Below are 22,376 nucleotides of genomic sequence, written 5' to 3'. Positions count from 1 at the left end.
GTCTCCTCCTGTGTTAGTCTTCTGCCGAAAGGGGAGAGATGTGACGGGAGGACTTATGGAACCAAGAATCCCATGTTTCAGCTCCCCATGCACCTCTTATGTCTAATTCACCCTGTGCCATCCTGGCACAGGGTGACTGAGAAAATACATCTCAGTCACCCTGTGCCAGGAGCTCAGGAGGGTACGGAGTCACATTGGCTGCTTTAAGGGATTAATTAATTAGCTCATGTTAATTAGGTTTCTGATTACAGTTGTATTGTTAGAGTAATATGAGCAGGAGAGGGGACCTCCTCTTTTACTATATATAAGACCTGTATTTTGGTTCTAATAAAGCGTCCATGTTCAGCAACTAAACAAGTATCGTCTTGTTTTGTGCTTGTGAGCGGTTGGAGTATCTGATATCTATATTCAGACTGGGAGGAAGTGGTACATGACAAAAGCACTCAAGCGGAGTGTGGGATGTTTCGTTACACTGAGCATGGATGGATGGATGAGTATTGCTGAGTATGGATGGATGAGCATGGATGGATGGATGAGTATTGCTGTGTGGATGGCTGAGCATTGATGGATGAGTATGACAGAGGGATGGCTGAGCATGGATGGATGGATGAGTATAACAGAGGGATGGCTGAGCATGGATGGATGGATGAGCATGACAGAGTGATGGCTGAGTATGGATGGATGGATGAGGCTGCAATGGGCACAGAGCAGCACTGTGGGCACTACAGATCCAGCCCAGAGTGCTGCTGCACCTGATCTCTCCCCTCTCCACTCACACTTTACAGATCGGTACAGAGAGGGGAGAGAGGAACCGGACATGATGTTTGTTTACAAGTGATCGCTCCATCATTTGGCGATAGGGGACTCAGTTGATTGACAGCCTCAGGTCTGTGCCTGTGTGCTGTGTCAAGGGGGGTGTGTCCCTTCCAATCAGCTATAAGAGCTCTACAGAGTGTAATTTCAGCTCTCCGTCCCCTTTTTTTTTTGAATATCAGACAAGCGTTATAAATTCTGGACTTTGAACGGATGAAAGGAAGGGAAGACGGCAGATAAACAGATACAACTTATGTGGGAGGATTTGTTTTATCTCTGTATATCACCTGAGGCCAGTCACTTCACTGGGTATATGTAAAAGTTCACAACCTTAATATACTTAGGGAATGCAAAGCAGCAGGGTGATGGCTATGTTTACTCTATGGAGAGCCTATTAGTTTGCAATGTACAACCACAGACAGAAAAACAAAAATCTGATCTTGAATTGGGTGTAAATTATAGGGTGAAGTATGTACAGTGTGAACTGCCCAGATCCTTTCTCTGGGCCAGAGCCTAAACTTAATTTCTGAAGGTGGGCAGCTTGGCTCAAGGCTGCTTTTTCCTCCCAATTTAAACTAGACAAATGTTAGCAATTCACTAAAGGATTGCAGGGACATACTAAAACATTTAATGTGAAAATGGCTTAATGTAGCTTAACGTGTAACAAAGTCCCTAAACCTCTATCAATTGCCCTGAAACTTTGCACATCCTAAGTTTTTAACGTTTCAGACCTATCCTAGGAGTTTCATGCATTTCGGTGTTTCACAAGGCAAACTAGGGACATTAAGCTTGTTTTCTTGGGGAGCTTAATGTGGCTTAAGGTACAAAAAAAAGCTTAGATATTAACCAATTTCCCCAAACTTCACACAATATAAGACTCTATCTATGTTAACATATTCTGAAAATTTTAGCTCATTTGGTAAATCACACCAAAAGTTATTCACATTAAACTATATTTTACAATGCTAAAACATTTAATGTGAACAGCTTAATGTAAAAAGCTTAACGTATCATATTGTGCCTAAACCTCATCCAATTGTCTTAAAACTTTGCTCAGTCTAAGTTCTCAACTTTCCAAACCTATCCTAGAAGTTTTATGCATTTTGGTGTTCCACAAGGCAAACTAGAGACATTAAGCTTGTTTTTTGGGGAGCTTAATGTGGCTTCATGTACAAAAAAGACCTTAAATGTTAACCAATTTCCCCCAAACAATAGAAGATGCTGTCTATGTTAACATATAATGAAAATTTCAGATCGTTTGGTAAATCACACCAAAAGTTATTCACATTAAGCTATATTTTACAATGCTAAAACATTTAATGTAAACAGCTTAACGTAAAAAGAGCGTAATGTACCATAATGTGTCTAAACTTCAAGCCATTGCCTTTAAACTTTGCAAAACACAAATTTTCAGCTTCCCTGGACCTATCCTAGATGTTTTTTTTATTTCCCACAAAGCAAGTGAGTGACATTAAGCTTGTGTAGCCTCTACCACTTTTTGTGTAGTGGCTATAGTGTGGGACAGCCAATGGGGTAATATTATGAGTGTGTGTGGCTCATCAGCCAATCACTGTGGGTTTCTTGGCTTGTGGTGCAGGCTGGGAAAGTGCATATATATTCATGAGAATTGCTATGGGCTCAATCTTACCAAATGATCTGAAATTTTCAGAATATGTTGACATAGACAGTGTCTTCTATTGTGTGAAGTTTGGGGGAAATTGGCTAACATCTAAGCTCTTTTTTACATTAAGCCACATTAAGCTCCCAAAAAACAATCTTAACGTCCCTAGTTTGCCTTGTGGGAGACCAAAACCCATCAAACATATTGGATAGGTTTGGGAAGTTGAGAACTTAGGCTGTGCAAAGTTTCAAGACAATTGATTGAGGTTTAGGCACATTATGGTACATTAAGCTCTTTTTACATTAATCTGTTCACAGTAATGTTTTAGCATTGTAAAATATAGCTTAATGTGAATAACTTTTGGTGTGATTTACCAAATGATCTGACATTTTCAGAATATGTTAACATAGACAAAGTCTTCTATTGTGTGAAATTTGGGGGAAATTGGTTAATATTTAAAACAAGCTTAATGTCCCTAGTTTGCCTTGTGGAACACCAAAATGCATGAAACTTCTAGGAGGTTTAGGCATATTATGGTACATTAACCACTTCAGCCCCGGAAGATTTGGCTGCCTAATGATTAGGCCATTTTTTGCACTTCGGCACTGCACTGATTTAGCTGACAATTGCACGGTTGTGTGATGCTGTACCCAAACAAAATTGACATCTTTTTTTTCCCACAAATAGAGCTTTCTTTTGGTGGTATTTGATCATCTTTGCGGTTTTTATTTTTTGCGCTATAAACAAAAAAAGAGCGACAATTTTGAAAAAAACACAATATTTTGTACTTTTTGCTATAATAAACATCCCCAATTTTTTTTTTAAAAAAGTACATTTTTTTCCTTAGTCTAGGCTGATATGTATTCTTCTACATATTTTTGGTAATAAAAATCGCAATAAGCATATATTGATTGGTTTGCGCAAAAGTTGTAGCGTCTACAAAATAGGGGATAAATTTATGGCATTTTTATTATTTTTTTTTTTACTAGTAATGGCGGCGATCTGCAATTTTTATCAGGACTGCGACATTATGGCGGACACATCAGACACTTTTGACACATTTTTGAAACCATTGACAATCATACAGCGATCGGTGCTATAAAAAGGCACTGATTACTGTGTAAATGTCATTGGCAAGAAAGGGGTTAACGCTAGGGGGCGATCAAGGTGTTAACTGTGTTCCCTGACTGTGTGTTCTAAGTGTGGGGGGAGGGGACTGACTATAGAAGATGACAGATCGTGGTTCCTAGCTATTAGGACCTCACAATCTGCCTCTCCTCTCCTCACAGAAGATGGATTTGTGTGTTTACACACACATGTCCCTGCTCTGCCTCTTGTGCCATGATCATGCGTGGCCGGCAGTCATCTTGACCGCCGGCCAAAGTTTCAAGACAATTGATTGAGATTTAGGCACATTATGGTACATGAAGCTCTTTTTACATTAAGCTGTACACATTAAATGTTTTAGCATTGTCAAATATAGCTTAATGTGAATAACTTTCAGAATATTTTGGCATAGATAGAGTCTTATATTGTGTGAAATTTGGGGGAAATTGGTTAATATCTAAGCTCTTTTTTGGACGTTAGGCTACATTAAGATCCCCAAAAAACAAGCTTAATGTCCCTAGTTTGCCTTGTGAAACACCGAAATGCAATAAACTCCTAGAATAGATTTGGAACTTTAAAAACTTGGGATGTGCAAAGTTTCAGGGCAATTGTTTGAGGTTTAGGCACTTTATTACACATTATGCTACATTAAGCCATTTTCACATTAAATGTTTTAGTATGTCCCAGGATTACATTTGGTAAAAAAACACTGTTCCAGCTAACCTAAATTGATTTTCATTAAGGCTACAAATTTAGACTCAAAGCCCATTTCCAGCATTTTTTTTGTTTTAGACAATTTGAGGAAGGTAACGGGTGAGGGGCTGAGTGGAGATATTTCACCATACACACATCAGTCAGAATGGGACTTCAAACCTGTGATCACGGTGTCTAGTAGAGAGAAGTCTTCAAACATTAAATTAATTTGTGATTTCAAGAAGTCATGCAAAGGAAGCTAATATTGGAAGATGTCAACAGGTATGTCACAATAAACGATATCTTGTAGGACCACCCATTAATCACTAAAACATTACTATATGGTATACCTTCTGTAGCCCACAGAAACCCTACCCCATGCTATCCAAACTTTAAAATATTTTGGCTGCAAGTAGGCTTGAAAGTGTTGATATTGGATATATTGTTGTATTGGAGTGAACTAAAAGGATCACCTGGTGTGCAGAGAGATTGTAATTGTGACTCAAGAGGGGATGTGTCAGTGAGGTGCCATCATCATCATCTGTGCTGCTGCACACTGCTCTCAGTGTCACTGTGTTTAGCCTAAATACTAAAATTTCCAGTTGAAACTGTAATTTTATAACCTTTGGAAATGCCAGTAAAAACTTGGCTGTGCCAGTAAATTGTGGGTGTCATGTCAGTAAATTTCAATCTGGTGGGTTGGCAACTCTAGGCCACACTCTTCTTAACTTGGTTTCCCCATTTTTTAAAAAATCTGGGTTCAGCTGTGGAGACCACACTTACATGGTAAGTTGGCGTGAAATTTTCTATTAGTCTGACACGTGCCATTTTTTGTTGTTGTTTGTCCTTGTAGCTGTAGCTGCTGGATCATGTGAACGGACCAGACCAGATTAAAAATAGGTAAGTACACAGATCTTTTTAATACGGGGTATGCGGGATAGATATAAGAAGGGAGAAGGAAACATGTTTTAGAAAAGTTACAGTTAGCCCTATCTTCCACTTTAAAGTGGAACTAAAGTGAGGAATGGTCACCTTCCCAGCACTCCCTTGCTGGCACCGGTATTTTCTCCTGTGTGCCAGGTTTTGGATATCTTCATTAGCCGGCACGAGATGATGTCACTCCTGCGCATGCACAGGAGCTAGTCATTCCGGCACACAGGATTGACCCAGCCATGGTGAGCCAAACTGCGCATGTGTAGCTCTGTTTACAGTTCAGTCATCACTGTGAGCAGGCAGGTAGGTGTGTTTTATTGCATAAGAAACATTGCATGTTTATTTTGCAATAAAATGCCTGCCTGTTCTCAGTGTATCATAAAGGAACTATAGTTGTGCTTTAAAGGTGAAGTCCAGCCTTAGCTTTTTAGGCTGGGCTCCTCCTATGGGTCACAGGTGTGCAATTAGTTTTGCACTCCTGTAACCCGTTTTCAGTGGAGAGCGGTCTGAAGTCCACTCTCCGCTGCCATCGTCACTGCCATCAGTCGAGGCAACATGTCATCCCGACTTCCCAAGTCTGGATCCGCCAGCTGCCTTGACTGATGGCAGTCTCAGTGAGCCACTGAGAGCCTGAGACGGCCGCTCCCTGCCCCTCCACAGCTCAGAGCTCCAGTGAGCGTGAAGAAGCAGAGAGGAGAGATGCTGACTGACAGGCAGCAGCTCTCCTCTCTGGGATCTGTGAGAACAGAGTCATCAGCGGTGTTTGATGGCTCGGTTCTCAGTACAGAGGCGCCGGGGGACAGATGCAGCATTGGTCTGATGCTGCATCCCCCAATGTAAGTATGAATCTAAAATTAAAAAAAAAAAAAACTTCTCTTTTAACTCATAAGTACTGTTACCCGTATACTATAGTTGAGATTTAATATTGCTCAGATATAATTTGGGTAAATGAGAGTTCTTTGACCATTAGTGAAAGCTTTAACACAATAACAAAAATGTATTGGTATATAGTAAAGAAGGCCTAGACTAATACACGGCAATCTATCTAATTGTACAGGAAAAGGGTAAAAATCATGGATTACATGAAGGAATACAGAGTATATTCCTTAAAACATTAATCTACAAACAGTAGGACAGAAAATACATAAGACCAACATATTTAGATACAAGTACAAGGAAGATTTCCCGTATTTACCATTCCCATAGAGGTTCCATTCACATGACTGCTCTGCCATCGAGTGTGCGTTTCCTTCCCATCTAGTCTGCGTATAACATTACAGGCTGATGCCTCATTGGTTGGCATGGCGTGGCTCTGATTGGTGGGCCTCCCTATTCCTGGTTCAGGATTGGCTACATCTCCAATCCTTATACTTTGCATAAGTCAAATACAAATAACCAATCTGAGTGATTATAGCAACAACCTAATATAATATTCCTGAAATACAGATTGGTGAACAATCCAACCCATAATTAATATATTCCTCCTGTGTAAAAAACACACAATACTAAAAGCAACTATCTGCTGTGATAGTAATCATGTATAACAACAAACATAAAACACATAATGTCCTCTAGTGAAAAAAAGTGCTGATTCTCTGGAAAGTCCATATATCATGAAAAATAAAAAAGTGACAGTTGATCTTCAAAACTCTATTTGGTGCTTCTTAAAAGGTGTCCCTAAGAAATGCACTCAGCGGAATCATTCTCCCCACAAGGAGGTATTACACCTTCACAGTATTTGCCACTGTAGCACACAGGAAAACCCTTTTGGTCCTATTTCAGCTGGTTGGTTCTGTGTTTGCAGTGTAAGGCATGCCACTTTATTATTTTTCACGACCAGGTTGTTGCTGTAATTACTCAGATCATTTGCTTATTTGCACATGTATGTGGCTTGGTTTTTTTGTATCATTTGCACAGTTATTACACCAGGAATTCACTCTATAGATTTAGGGATCCTTCACAAGCCAGGGGTTTAAACACTCCACACCAGAACAGGGCCACTTCTACCCTCCATTTTCTATCTGCTCCCAGTTTGACCGCCATGCAGGTGCACAGCTCCGAACACACACTGTCCAACTGAGAGTAGCAGCTGTGATGAATTTTCAGAAGGTCGGTAATGACAGAACTAAAGTTTCTTTTAACTCTGTTTAAAGTAGTACTTTACTTTCTCAATAAACATAAAATCATTTAAGTTCATTTTTTTCCTCATGAATGTACACACAGCACCCCATATTGACAGAAAAACACAGAATTGTTGACATTTTTGCAGATTTATTGAAAAAGAAAAACTGAAATATCACATGGTCCTAAGTATTCAGACCCGTTGCTGTGAAACTCATTTTTAACTCAGGTGCTGTCCATTTCTTCTGATCATCCTTGAGATGGTTCTACACCTTCATTTGAGTCCAGCTGTGTTTGATTATACTGATTGGACTTGATTAGGAAAGCCACACACCTGTCTATATAAGACCTTACAGCTCACAGTGCATGTCAGAGCAAATGAGAATCATGAGGTCAAAGGAACTGCCTGAAGAGCTCAGAGACAAAATTTTGGCAAGGCACAGATCTGGCCAAGGTTACAAAAAAAATTCTGCTGCACTTAAGGTTCCTAAGAGCACAGTGACCTCCATAATCCTTAAATGGAAGACGTTTGGGATGACCAGAACCCTTCCTAGAGCTGGCCGTCTGGCCAAACTGAGCTATCGGGGGAGAAGAGCCTTGGTGAGAGGTAAAGAAGAACCCAAAGATCACTGTGGCTGAGCTCCAGAGATGCAGTCGGGAGATGGGAGAATGTTGTAGAAAGTCAACCATCACTGCAGCCCTCCACCAGTCGTGGCTTTATGGCAGAGTGGCCCGACGGAGGCCTCTCCTCAGTGCAAGACACATGAAAGACCGCATGGAGTTTGCTAAAAAACACCTGAAGGACTCCAAGATGGTGAGAAATAAGATTCTCTGGTCTGATGAGACCAAGATAGAACTTTTTGGCCTTAATTCTAAGCGCTATGTGTGGAGAAAAACAGGCGCTGCTCATCACCTGTCTAATACAATCCCAACAGTGAAGCATGGTGGTGGCAGCTTCATGCTGTGGGGGTGTTTTTCAGCTGCAGGGACAGGACAACTCGTTGCAATCGAGGAAAAGATGAATGCGGCCAAGTACAGGGATATCCTGGACGAAAACCTTCTCCAGAGTGCTCAGGACCTCAGACTGGGCCGAAGGTTTACCTTCCAACAAGACAATGACCCTAAGCACACAGCTAAAATAACAAAGGAGCGGTTTCACACCAACTCCGTGGCTGTTCTTGAATGGCCCAGCCAGAGCCCTGACTTAAACCCAATTGAGCATCTCTGGAGAGACCTAAAAATGGCTGTCCACCAACGTTTACCATCCAACCTGACAGAACTGGAGAGGATCTGCAAGGAAGAATGGCAGAGGATCCCCAAATCCAGGTGTGAAAAACTTGTTGCATCTTTCCCAAAAAGACTCATGGCTGTATTAGATCAAAAGGGTGCTTCTACTAAATACTGAGCAAAGGGTCTGAATACTTAGGACCATGTGATATTTCAGTTTTTCTTTTTTAATAAATCTGCAAAAATGTCAACAATTCTGTGTTTTTCTACCAATATGGGGTGCTGTGTGTACATTAATGAGGAAATAAAATGAACTTAAATGATTTTAGCAAATGGCTGCAAAATAACAAAGAGTGAAAAATTTAAGGGGGTCTGAATACTTTCCATCCCCACTGTATATATATATATATTTTGATATTTATTTATATATCTATAAATCTATAGATATATATCTATAGATATAGAGATATCATTTTTTTTTTCTCTTAACAACAAACATGTTATATTCATCTGCTCTGTGCAATGGTATTGTACAGAGTGGACCTGAACCTCCTTTTCTAGGGTCCCCCACTGGTCCACTCGGCTCCTCCTCTTCTCGGTGTGCCACCATAGGAAGCTGCTACCTATGGTGGCGCACTTGCAGGCTTGCTCCTAAGCCAGGCCCTGTGTATCTATTGGCACACACAATGTGGCTTGGCCCCACCCCCTGCTTCTTTCTCACCGCATTTGATTGACAGCAGGAGCCAACTGCATTAATCATCTGCCCTTACACAAGATGGCCATGGCTATAAATGCTAGGGAGATGATTTACTAAGTGATTTCTCAACAAAAATAAAGAATGAAGACATGGATAAATGGGTGAGTTTGCTCTGAATATAAAAGAATGTATTTATTAGTAGTTTTGGTTTGTGGTGCTTGAATACAGTTAAACCAGATTTTCACCCTAAAAGCGAAGTTCCACTTTAGCCACTTGACTTCCGGAAGATTTACTCCCCTTCATGACCAGGCCATTTTTTGTGTTACGGCACTGCGTTACTTAAACTGACAATTGCGCGGTCATACAACACTGTACATAAATTACATTTATGTAAATTTTTTCCCCCACAAATAGAGCTTTCTTTTGGTGGTATTTGTTCATCATTGCTTTTTTCATTTTTTGCACTATAAACAAAAAATATCGACAATTTTGAAAAAAAAAACTATATTTTTTACTTTCTGTTATAAAACATATCAAATAAAAAATGTAAAAAAATCTAATTTCTTCATATATTTAGGCCAATATGTATTCTGCTACATATTTTTGGTAACAAAATCCCAATAAGCGTATATTGATTGGTTTGCTCAAAAGTTATAGTGATCAGTGACTTATAGCGGGACTGTGATCTTGCACTAACTGACACTGATACTTTATGGGAACCAATGACACTCATACAGTGATCAGTGTTAAAATTATGCACTGTCACTGTACTAATGGCACTGGTTGGGAAGGGATCTAGGGCGATCAAAGGGTTAAGTGTATACTTAACCAGTGTTTTTGTGCAGACAGTGTGCTGCTTTTACTATGGTATGTGCTGGATTTTATCCCCTGCTTTGCATGTTATTGCCTTGCCCTGCTTTTGTTTATTTTATATATAAATATACTGTATACTGTATATGTTTGACTCACTTGGCCATTACCACCCTAACTTTTATTTCTGTCCTTCAGGGGAAATACTGCAGATAATGAGCTTTAAAAAAGGGTCTCATTTATTGCTTCAGTAATTCCTCGCTGCTTGATAATATTTTTAAAAGGAATACATCTGCAAAAATGAAATGATAAGTGAAAGTTGGTCCATTCTCAAGAGATGCATAGGATGAGATTTTAAAAAATGTCCCTCTTACCTTGTTAATTTCTCAACACAGATTAACCCACTTATTTATTATACTCTGCCTTCATCACTGCCTTCATTATACAGCAGTCGAATTACACACAGCTAAATTAAGAACACATCTTTTATGAGGAAGATGCCTGATGAAGAAGAGAAACCTTTTCTACTCGTTATAGAGCTGTAATAAATTGCCTGGTTCCTAGGATAAAGTATTGAAAGTTACAATGAAGCTCTGTACCGTTACAATGCCTGCAAATACTTTATTCTGCTCACTTGGTTACTGAGAGGAGCTGCACATTAATAAATATGAAACTACAACTTTACATAGACTTGTTAGCTTGGCAAGGAAAAGGTAGCTGTAGAGCTAATCTAGGCATGATGTTTATTGTACAGTTACATTGGTCCAGCATGGAACAATTTACACTATATTTCTAAAAGTATTGGGACACCTGCCTTTACACGCACATGAACTTTAATGGTATCTCAGTCTTAGTCAGTAGGGCTCAATATTGAGTTGGCCCACCCTTTGCAGCTATAACAGCTTCAATTCTTCTGGGAAGGCTGTCCACAAGGTTTAGGAGTGTGTCTGTGGAATGTTTGACCATTCTTCCAGAAGCACATTTGTGAGGTCAGGCACTGATGTGGACAAGAAGGCCTGGCTTGCAGTCTCCGCTCTTATTCATCCCAAAGGTGTTCTATCGGGTTGAGTTCAGGACTTTGTGCAGGCCAGTCAAGTTCCTCCACCCCAAACTCGCTTTTTCTATGTTTTTATAGACCTAGCTTTGTGCACTGGTCCAAATCATTTGGTGGAGGGGGGTTATAGTGTGGGGTTGTTTTTTTCAGGGTTTGGGCTTGGCCCCTTAGTCTCAGTGAAGGAAACTCTTAAGGGATCAGCATACCAATACATTTTGGATAATTTCATGCTCCCAATTTGTGGGAACAGTTTGGGGATGGCCCCTTCCTGTTCCACCAGTGAACAAAGCAAGGTCCATAAAGACATAGATGAGCGAGTTTGAGGTGGAGGAACTTGACTGGTCTGTTGAGTCGTGACCTCAACCTGATAGAACACCTTTGGGATGAATTAGAGAGGAGACTGTGAGCCAGGCCTTCTCGTCCAACATCAATGCCTGACCTTACAAATGCGCTTCTGGAAGAATGGTCAAACATTCCCATAGACACACTCCTAAGCCTTGTGGACAGCCTTCCCAGAAGATTTGAAGCTGTTATAACTGCAAAGGTTGGGCTAACTCAATATTGAACCCTACAGACTAAGACTTTGTGTGTAAAGGCAGGTGTCCCAATACTTTTGGTAATCTAGTGTATATATGCATGTCTTATGTGAGTGATCACTGTGGTAGTGGAAAATCAATGTAGTAGTTTCTGCTATTACAGAGATAGCAGTGATCTTTTGGTTTCTGTGCTGAACAATAACCATAGAGGGTCATTCACTTACCACTGCCTTTATCCACAAAACACCTTGCATTTTTTTCAGTCAATACAAGATGTTTTCTGATTGGACGAGAGAACCACTCTGCCTCTCCACCTTGTCCAATCAGATGTAACTATGCAGAAAAATTATACCTAGAGTTCAGTTTTAAACAGAAATTATCAAACCCTCCTATCAATAATGAGGATTAGCTTGTAATGTGAGTAAATTAAAAAACAAAACAAAAACTCTGCGCTTACTCAGTTAAGATAGCAGCTCACACAACAAAACAGGAAATTTGTTAAGGAAACAGATGCATAAAGAGTGTAGCGCTACTTATAATGGAAGTATATATAGTTGTAATGTTGCATACAGCATAAACATTAGAAACAGATAAATGCATATGTCACACACTTCGTACGACACCAAGTGTGAAAAACCCTGGCAGATATCTGTTAGATATGAAACAAGTTGTAAAGAAAAAGATTATATAGTCCCATGCTGTAGATACAATAATTCTGTTCACCACGTGAAGTAGCTGGTATGGCAACAAACAAATATGGTGGATCCCCCACGTGGAAGCAGTGCAGGCTTACCAGATAAGTTGGACTCATACAAACATATGTTTAATGAGTCGATAAGGCTTGTATTACCAACCGGCAATAGAGTAGAGTAGTTCAGCCAAACAATGATGTGGTCCGGATTGCATCAAGGACTTTACTAGGGACTCTCCAACATATAGCTTGGTCTCGGTGAAGATAGCCCATAAAGAAAGAAAGGGGGCCATATAGTGTAATAACGTTTGGTATAACCAATTTATTAAAAGATAAAACACTTACATTTTCCAAGATAAAAAAGTGCTTGTAATTAAAATTGTGGCAGGCAGTGGAGTCTTCAGTGGATTCAGATAGAATCACTAAGAATAATAATATTCATGAGTTTTCTTTAGTGACCACCTACTCTCGACAACATTACAATATAAAGAAAATCCTTAGAAAACATTGGGCCGTGTTAAAAAACGATAAAGTGTTGGGCCCATCCTTACCTGAACGCCCACAAGTTATCTATAGGGGAGTACCCCCCCTAAGGCTGCAGGTTGCCCCTAATGTTCTTGATGCCCCCAATAGGGTCCCCTTTTTTCAGAACTCAAAAGTTTTTTTCCCATGTCGCAAATGTAAAGTGTGTCGCATAAATGGCGATAAAAATAGGAAAATTTGTCAATTTAAATCTAACTCCACCACAAAGGTCTATGATATAGATACTTTCATCACCTGCACCTCAAAAAATGTTGTGTACTTATTGACTTGTCCATGCGGTCTACAGTATGTAGGCCGCACTATGAGAGCCATGAATGTGCGAATAAAGGAACATATAAAAAACATAAAGAAAGGTTTTCCTAAGCACACGGTCTCACGTCACTATTTAGAATGTCATAACAGAAATCCAGTAGGGACTCTGATTACCGTCATTGATCGTTTCACACCCCATTGGAGAGGTAGTTACACCAAGAGAGAAATCTCGAGGTTGGAAACGCGATGGATACACACCCTCAAATGCTATACGCCATATGGGTTAAACGTAGAGTGGGATGTTAATAGCTTCATTAATAACAGTTAGCATCAATACACTCCTTTATTCGTTTTATTTATTTATTTTGTTTTTTCTCCTTTATTTATTTGAAAATCTTGGGTCTAGGTCAGTTTTTTAAAACAATATTTTTTAATGATGTTTACAATCATCTGTATTGATTTTAACACGTGTATTGATGTATATTGCATGCATGTATTTTTATTGAATTGTGTGCGATTAATCGCATTCACAATGTGTATTGCTTAGTTGCATGTGAGTCGCTGGTTTGTTATACATAGGTTAGTGTTTTTTTCCCATGCAGGCACAGATTTGTTATACAAAGTCTAGCGTTTTATTCTATGCCTTTGATCTATACTGCATGACAGGCGTTAATCTCATAGCTTATCTGTGCGGGTGTTATTTCTTTTCCATTTTTTTTATTGTGTATATTGAGTTATATGATATCAGGTTTTTGTCTGATCAATCAAAAATACATTTTTAGTCTTTTTCATGTCCCTGAGCCGGACCGCACAGCCGGTGTCTTGCCGAGAATGTTCCCTCGGCAGATAAGTTCCCCCCCTGTACTGCGCAGGCGCAGCGCCTGCGCAGTACATACTACTCCCAGCCGCCGGAGATAGCCGAAGCTCAAATGCTTCAATCAGCTGTACACGGCGCCTGCGCTCTGGGTCCAGGTTCCTTCCCCACCATCTAAGTGGACCTAGAGGGGGAATCTAAAAGTCCCGAGCGCAGCGAGGCTGTGCCCGAAGCGTGGCGAGCGAAGCGAGCCCGCGAGGGGCCCTCTTACAGGCGCCGTGTACAGCTGATTTTCAGCTGTTCTGCTTCGGCTATTTCTGCCGATACCTACTGCGCAGGCGCAGTAGAGGGGGGAACTTATACGCCGAGCGGAACTTTCTCGGCAGAACACCGGCGCTCTTCCTCGTCGCCTGTTCATGCTTATCTGGCATTTTTCAATTTTTCTGTTCACTGAGAGATAGGTTAACCAATGAGGTGGCACTGAGTCATCTGTTGCCATCCTCTTTTTGTTCCTATCCTCTCTTTTTTCTGATTGGCCGTGCGCTGTCGCGTCATCAGTTGCTAACCAGGTTTATCCTTTTAGCACCAGGGCGCTCTGCACAAGCCACACATCCTACCCAGCTGTTAGTGATGAGTTTGATTATATCCCCTCTGATCCACCCACTAACCATACCATATATATAGCGTGTGGTTGTAGCTGTAGCCATGCCTCTGAAGACATCTGTTACGATGAAACATGTCAGGCAGGCTGACATCCGTACCCTGATTGCTGCAGCCGTTTGTTCCTATCATTGATGCATGCTGTTTTAAGCTTCAACTGTAAGTTACTACAATAAAAGTTTTTTTTATCTATCATTACGGGCTTCACTATGGGTCCTTCATTTTCTTTTCTCGGATATATGATGTCACATGCCTGATTGCCTAATTCTGAAGTGACCATTGGGAGATGTTTATATGTGGAGGAAATCCCACGGATGTTGTGGTCTGATGAGGGGTTCCAGTGGGCTGGATTTGCTGGATGCTATTGAGAATTTATCATCTATGCCTAATCCTTAACACCTTCTGGTAAGCAGACTACATTACCACGTGGTGACGAGTGACTCTTTCTACATCTGCACAATATATTTGGTGATTGGATTCCTCCCACTCAATTTCATTTTTGAACTTTTCAGCGCCGCAATAATTTTTATGCATGCCGCCTTATCAGTGCCCATCAGTGAAAGAGAAAACTTACTTATTTACAATTTCTTTTTTTTTTTTAGCAGAAACAAAAGCAAAAAAAACTTTTATTTTTTTCAAAATTTTCGGTCTTTTTTTATTTGTTTAGCAAAAAATAAAAACCGCAGAGGTGATCAAATACCACCAAAAGAAAGCTCTATTTGTGGGAACATAATGATAAAAATTTAGTTTGGGTACAGTGTAGCATGACCGCGCAATTGTCATTCAAACTGCGACAGCACTGAAAGCTGAAAATTGGTCTGGGCAGGAAAGTGTCTAAGTGCCCTGTATTGAAGTGGTTAAAACAAAAAAAGATACATCTGTCACTGTTAAGTGCTTGTTAACATAGTTACAATAATGCATCAAAATCAGCTCAATACAAAGCATTTACAATGATCTTAGGCAGTTTAAAGTGGAGTTCCACCCAAAAATTGAACTTCAACTTTTTGGATTCCTCCCCCCTGGTGTCACATTTGGCACCTTTCAGGGGGGAGGAGGGAGCAGATACCTGTCTAGTACAGGTATTTGCTCCCACTTCCTGGCATAGCTCACTGTGGCGCTTGCGGTGACCTATGCCATTTCCGGTGCCTACACCATCCTCCCCCGCTGTATTCTGTGAGACACGGAACACAGCAGGGACCTGAGAGGACGTGCAGTGCGACTCGCGCATGCGCTGTAGGGAACCAGGAAGTGAAGCCGCACGGCTTCACTTCCTTATTGCCTTACCGAGGATGGCGGCGGCAGCAGCCGAGAGCCGAAGGACGGATCAGCTTTGGCTGCCAACATCGTGGGCTCCCTGGACAGGTAAGTGTCCATATATTAAAAGTCAGCAGCTGCAGTATATGTAGATGCTGGCTTTTAATATTTTTTTTTCAGTGGACCTCCACTTTAAGTTCACACCTGGATGTTTTGCAGAACTTTTCTAGAAGGGTTTCAATGTTCAACATGAGAATTCTCATTATATCTTATGATGCCCCTCTACACTTGAGCATTGTTGCTGAAAACTCACATGACTACACAAGCTACCTTGGGGCATAGCCACATGTTTTCAGTCCCTATAGACTTCTATGGGAGCTTCTAAAAAAAAGTGTATAGCGTGTGTTTTTTTTGCACACTCTGTGCTCTGCTCCTCCCTTATATCTGTCAGGGCAAGGGCTTAATTGGGTGGTAGGGACAGAACATGGACCTACAGGAACCTATAACTGGCCATGTCTGAACAATGATCTTGGAAGGATAACCAGTTATTAAATTAAATTAAAGGAGAAGTATGGGAATGCAAAAATAGGTAGTACATGCTACTCTCATACCTGCATTGCATTTCTTTCCCCAGTCCTTTAGTTTTTGTAGAATAGTCTTTTGAAGTGTCCAGAATCAGTCTCTAATGTTTTTTTCTCAGTTCAAAAGTTTGGAGGTGGTGGATACAGCTCCACAATACAGTCCCTCCTTCACTCCTTGCCTCTGGAGGATATGTGGGTGTGTTTGGTGAAGAGGTGCACACCCAGGCTGCTATCTAGAACAAGCACATTCTTCATGTGCCTCTGTTTCCATGGCAGCATGTCCCCAGCTAAAACCCGGAAGCAGAGACAGTGTCATACAAGCAGTGAAGTCCTCACCTTTCTCTGGCTGTATCTGCATGTTCTCCTCTGCGAGACTCCAATACCTCTCCCCTGGGCTTTGATGTTCCTTCCTGTGTCCTCCGAATTCCCTCCCCCCTCTCCCCTCACTCATTCAAAGTTCATGTCAGCGTCTCCTCCAGCCGATGGGGGAGAGGGGAGAGGCACTGAACACTTCTCATGTTCAGAAATGAACACAGGTAAGCGCTCTACACATAGCACTGTATTATATCAGAAGAGGAGACATGGGGAGGAGCATAGTGCCCTGTGCCCTGCGTCTGTTCTCTGAAATGTGCACAGTGCTATGTGTAGAGAGCATACCTGTGTACAGTACATAGGAGAGGGAGACTGACAACTCCCACACATCTAAAGTGACCCCCGATATGTCCCCAGAGTCTCCTTTATTGTACATACAAATCATTCCTCTGTCACTGATCCCACCCCCCACCACCATCCCTATCCCCCATCCCCAGTACTCCTATATAATCCCATCATCCCTATCCCCTGTACTCCTATACAGTCCCATCATTCCCATCCCCTGTACTCCTAAACAGTCCCATCATCCCCATCCCCTGTACACTTATACAGTAGCAATCATCCTCATCCCCTGTACTCCTAGCAGTGTGAAACCAGCATATGTATATGGAAGGCTCCATGACCTCAATTGCATAGAACAAACTGAATAGCTAGTAAAAAATTATGAAATCACAATATTAGGTCTAATTGTTTTACAGTGACAAAAGCCAGTGTTGTATTTTACTTTAAAAATGTATTCTTTGCATTATAATTTTAGCAGGAAAGTAGAATATAATACACTATACAGAGCACTATCCCTGACTTCTACACTCACTAATGCCTGCTTCTTTCCTGAATATGTGCTGAGATCGTTCTGTCTGCAACAGGGAGGAAGGAGAAAGAAGGAGGAGAGCAGCTCTGTATGTTGTGTGCTCGGGAACCAGCAGAGAGCCGACATCAATCAAGCAAGATGACAGGTAGGGGGTGGATCCAGATACCCCATTGTCGGTATGACACATCAAGAAAGTCTGTAGACCCTCCCACAGGTAACTCTATTTTAACAGAAATGGGGCACTTCTCAGAGGGCAGGAAAGATTTGTAGACACTAGCAGCTCATAAGGATTAGGATTAAGCATAAAAAGGAAACCCATACTTCTCTTTTAACCACTTGCCAACACCCTCATAGCACATTTACTAATACAGGGCGGCCACACTGCACAGAATCACGTTCTGCACTTCTGGGTTTTGGGCTGCTCGCTCCCACTGTGATTTTTGATTGTTCTGTACACCGGCAGAACAGCGATCTGCCTATGTAAACAAAGCAGATTGCTATTCTGCCAATACAGAAGGCATGATTCCTGTGTTTCTGTAAAGCAGGAACACCGATCCATGCCTTTCACTAGTAAAAGCACCTCCCCCACTACACTAAAACATTAGCTAGGCTCACAGTTAACCCTGATGTTAACCCCTTCCCTGTCAGTGTCATTAGTACAGTGATAGTGCAAATTTTTAGCACTGATCACTATAATAATGTCACTGGTCCCCCAAAAAAGTGTCAAAAGTGTCAGTTAGGTGTCCAATTTGTCTGCCACAATATCGCAGTCCCGCTATAAGTCGCTTATCACCGCCAATACTAGTAAAATAAATAAATAAAAATATCCCATAGTTTGTAGACGCTATAACTTTTGCGCAATCCAATTAATACACTTATTGGGATTCTTTTTTTACCAAAAATATATAGTAGAATACATATTGGCCTAAATTGCTGAAGAAATTAGATTTATTATATTTTTTTATTGGATGTGTTTAAGAGCAGAAAGTAAAAAATATAAATTTTTTCAAAAATTTTCAGTCGTTCTTTGTTTATTGTGCAAAAAATAAAAACCGCAAAGGTGATCAAATACCACCAAAAGAAAGCTCTATTTGTGGGAAATAAAGGACATACATTTTATTTGGGTACAGTGTCGAAGCAGTGCCATATAGCAAAAAATGGCCTGGTCAGGAAGGGGGGCAAACCTTCCGGAGGTGAAGTGGTTAATAAAAGCTAGAGACTGAAAATTACTTTTTCAATAACATTAACATGTTAAAGATTTTATGAAATTTTGATGATTGGGTTTACAAATACATTAACATAATTTTAAATGATTGGCAACATATTCTTAGTATCCAACACGTGCACTGGACATTATATTCTGTAATTCAGCACTAGAAACCTTTTTCTTTTTTCCTTTACCTTAAATTGTGCAAACCTACTGAGTGTTTTTTCTTCTTGATTTATTTCTTTATTTTCAACAAAAAAGATTGAATTAAAAATGTGTTCCCTAGTGCTTGAAACCCCAATACTGGATGCATCTATTTCTAGTGTCACTTGTGCCCACAGAGTTAACATGGTGAGTGAGGCCACAGCAGTCCTTTAAGGAGAGCTTACATCATAAGGTACATGGACTGGGAGGCGCTGGCAGATCAACCTCAATGGGAGACAATTGGAAATCCAAGACAAAATAGATAATACAGGCATTATATATGACCACCAACATCAGGGAGGGCTGACATTTCACAACAGGGTGCCGGTCCATAGGCACAGTGGACGTAGAAATTGCTGACAAATGGGCGCCAGTCACTTTAAGGCTGAACAAAAGTGAGTTTATTGCTCACAGTGGCAAAATGTAGGCAGAGAGGGTCAGGGCATAGGACACCCTAGGACAGTAGGAAAACAGACCAGTAGACTCCAAAGACAAAAAAAGACAGCCAGGTAGACAGAAATACAGAACAAGGGAAGTAGGCATGCACCCCAGGTTCTGTATCTATGTAGCAACAATTGTCTCCTATAGCAACCAAATCTCACAGCACTGTGCAGGTATTCTTTGGATGAGTCCGTCTTGATGCTTTCCATGCTCTCCATAGTCCCAGGCTCATGGAAGAGTAACCTCTGTTACTTCATCTCAGAACTCCATCCCTTTTCTCATGTCCCTAGGCAACAAACAGGCTCTCACTTGCAGAGCCTCGAGCACATGGCTAGGCCTTAGGCTTCAGGCCTCATCCAATGCAGCTGTTCCTCACACATGCACACCAGACCAAGGTCTGGATGGAAAGACCCTGATCACTTGACCTTCCCAAATATTTATACACACTCCCAGCAGGCAACAGTGGCTATGAAACTCCTACTGATTGGCTGAGAGAAGTATGCATATTCATAACTTAGCTTTACTGTAGCTCATCATACTAATTCCAAAGGAAACAGTGCCACCTACTGACAGAAGCCCCAGCCACACCAGGCATAAGAGAAAACCCAAATGATCACAAAGCCTACAAATCTGCCAGGTTAACTACAACCTAGCACAGCTAAATTTACTGGTAGCCCCTGCTTAAGACAAGAGGGCTACATACACCCAGGCCCCTGCAGAGAGATTGGGATCAATTTCGTTTGGATGATTTTTGCTTTTCATGTGAATGTAAGTAAATAGGGTAAATGTAAGGATACCCAAACATATGCGAAGGAAATAGCCACATAACAGCAGGATTGGCCATTTATAGATATACAGTTGTTTGGTGTGATAGTTCTTATTAAACAACATCCAAGATAAGTGTCAATGAGCCTTACAACCACAATTTATATCACTTTATGCCAAACCAGGGGCGGATCCAGGGGGGGGCAACGGGGCAATTGCCCCCTCTGAGAAATGCGGGTGACTGTGACAGAGCATGCCGGCAGGCGGCTCCGTAAGTGAGAGAGCCGCCGGGTGGCTCCATAGGTGAGAGAGCTGCTGGGCGGCTCCGTGAGTGAGAGAGCTGCTGGGCGGCTCCGTGAGTGAGAGAGCTGCTGGGCGGCTCCGTGAGTGAGAGAGCCGCTGGGCGGCTCCGTGAGTCAGTGAGAGAGCCGCTGAGCGGCTCCGTGATTGAAAGAGCCGCCTGGGCGGCTCCGTGAGTGAGAGAGCCGCTGGGGGGCTCCGTGAGTCAGTGAGAGAGCCGCTGAGCGGCTCCGTGAGTGAGAGAGCCGCCGGGCGGCTCCGTGAGTGAGAGAGCCGCTGGGCGGCTCCATAGGTGAGAGAGAGAGAGCCGCCGCTGACATGTGCCGCTCAATGTGTTTGTGGGCGGGCTGCTGGCCAATCAGGGAGCCGGCGGGCGGGGGAGCAGAGAGATTACATCATCTCTCACCGCCCAGCGTCCGCCCTGCATCCTTGCAGTTCCCCCCCACCATGCAGGCAGCTGCGGCAGCAGAGAGATTACATCATCTCTCTGCTGCCTGTCTCTGGGACACAAGAGACCACCTTAGCAGGTGGCAAGTGACAATCTTCAACTGGTGACAGGCGACGTGGCAAGTGACAATCTGCAACGTGTGGCAGGCGACGTGGCAAGTGACAATCTTCATCTGGTGACAGGCGACGTAGCAAGTGACAATCTGCATCTGGTGACAGGCGATGTGGCAAGTGACAATCTGCATCTGGTGACAGGCGACGTGGCAAGTGACAATCTGCATCTGGTGACAGGCGACGTGGCAAGTGACAATCCGCAACATGTGGCAGGCGACGTGGCAAGTGACAATCTGCATCTGGTGACAGGTGACATGGCAAGTGACAATGCACAACATGTGGCAGGCGACGTGGCAAGTGACATGGCAAGTGACAATCCGCAACTTGGCAGGCGACGTGGCAAGTGACAATCTGCATCTGGTGACAGGCGACGTGGCAAGTGACAATCCGCAACATGTGGCAGGTGACGTGGCAAGTGACAATCTGCATCTGGTGACAGGTGACATGACAAGTGACACACTCGGGGCTCCCACTGATTCTGCATTATGGTGAGTTAAACTATTTAATTTTTTATAACAATGTAATAATAGTAATAATGCGCTTCAATCATCCTGACACCATAACAACCTTGGTGCCGTGATGATTGAAGCGCCAACACCAGCCATTTCCCCGATAGATGTACCCCAAAAAAATATATTTTCTGGCAGTGCCCCTCCCGAGACTAGACTCTGGATCCACCCCTGTGCCAAACAAAAGTGGTTGAAAGATAGGCCAGTGGACACACATCCCAAAATGAATGTTTTGACAGAGCTAGCTAGCTTTTGGTGAATGATATCCCATAGGAGATGAAGGTTTTATATTTCCAATGTTTTCAACACACACAGACATATACATGGGCACTTTCTCTCTCTGTTCATACAAGCTGAGTTTAATTATAATATCTGCTGTTACAATTATGATTTGCAGTAAATACATCCTTTGATCAAATAAAAGGCATCACTCCTGTTTTAAGAAATTTCAAGGAAGGTTCTAACATCTATATGTTACATACTAGAAATCACTACATTTTATGGCCTCTTGTGAAGTATAAAGTTACCTTTCCAGTGTGGTGTAACCTAGGTGAATTGTTACTGTCTCAGCATTCTGTACAAGAAGACCTGTGTCAAAAAGGAGATAGACACAGGGACTGCATTTATGAACGTTTTTACAAAGTCGCCTCATTTATGCGTTCCAGAACACCAAAGTAACCTAGCTATTTGTTATTTCATGTGTTTTTGTTTCATTTGAAACTTAAGATCTTAGGAGAAAGAGGAAAGGGAAAAAATAAATGTTTTCTTGTGAGAAGTGTATCCTTAGAAGAAATATAAT

This window comes from Aquarana catesbeiana, linkage group LG10 (genome assembly GCF_042186555.1).
Source record: "Aquarana catesbeiana isolate 2022-GZ linkage group LG10, ASM4218655v1, whole genome shotgun sequence".
Taxonomy (NCBI): Eukaryota; Metazoa; Chordata; class Amphibia; order Anura; family Ranidae; genus Aquarana; species Aquarana catesbeiana.
Note: the sequence above shows the minus strand (reverse complement) of the source record.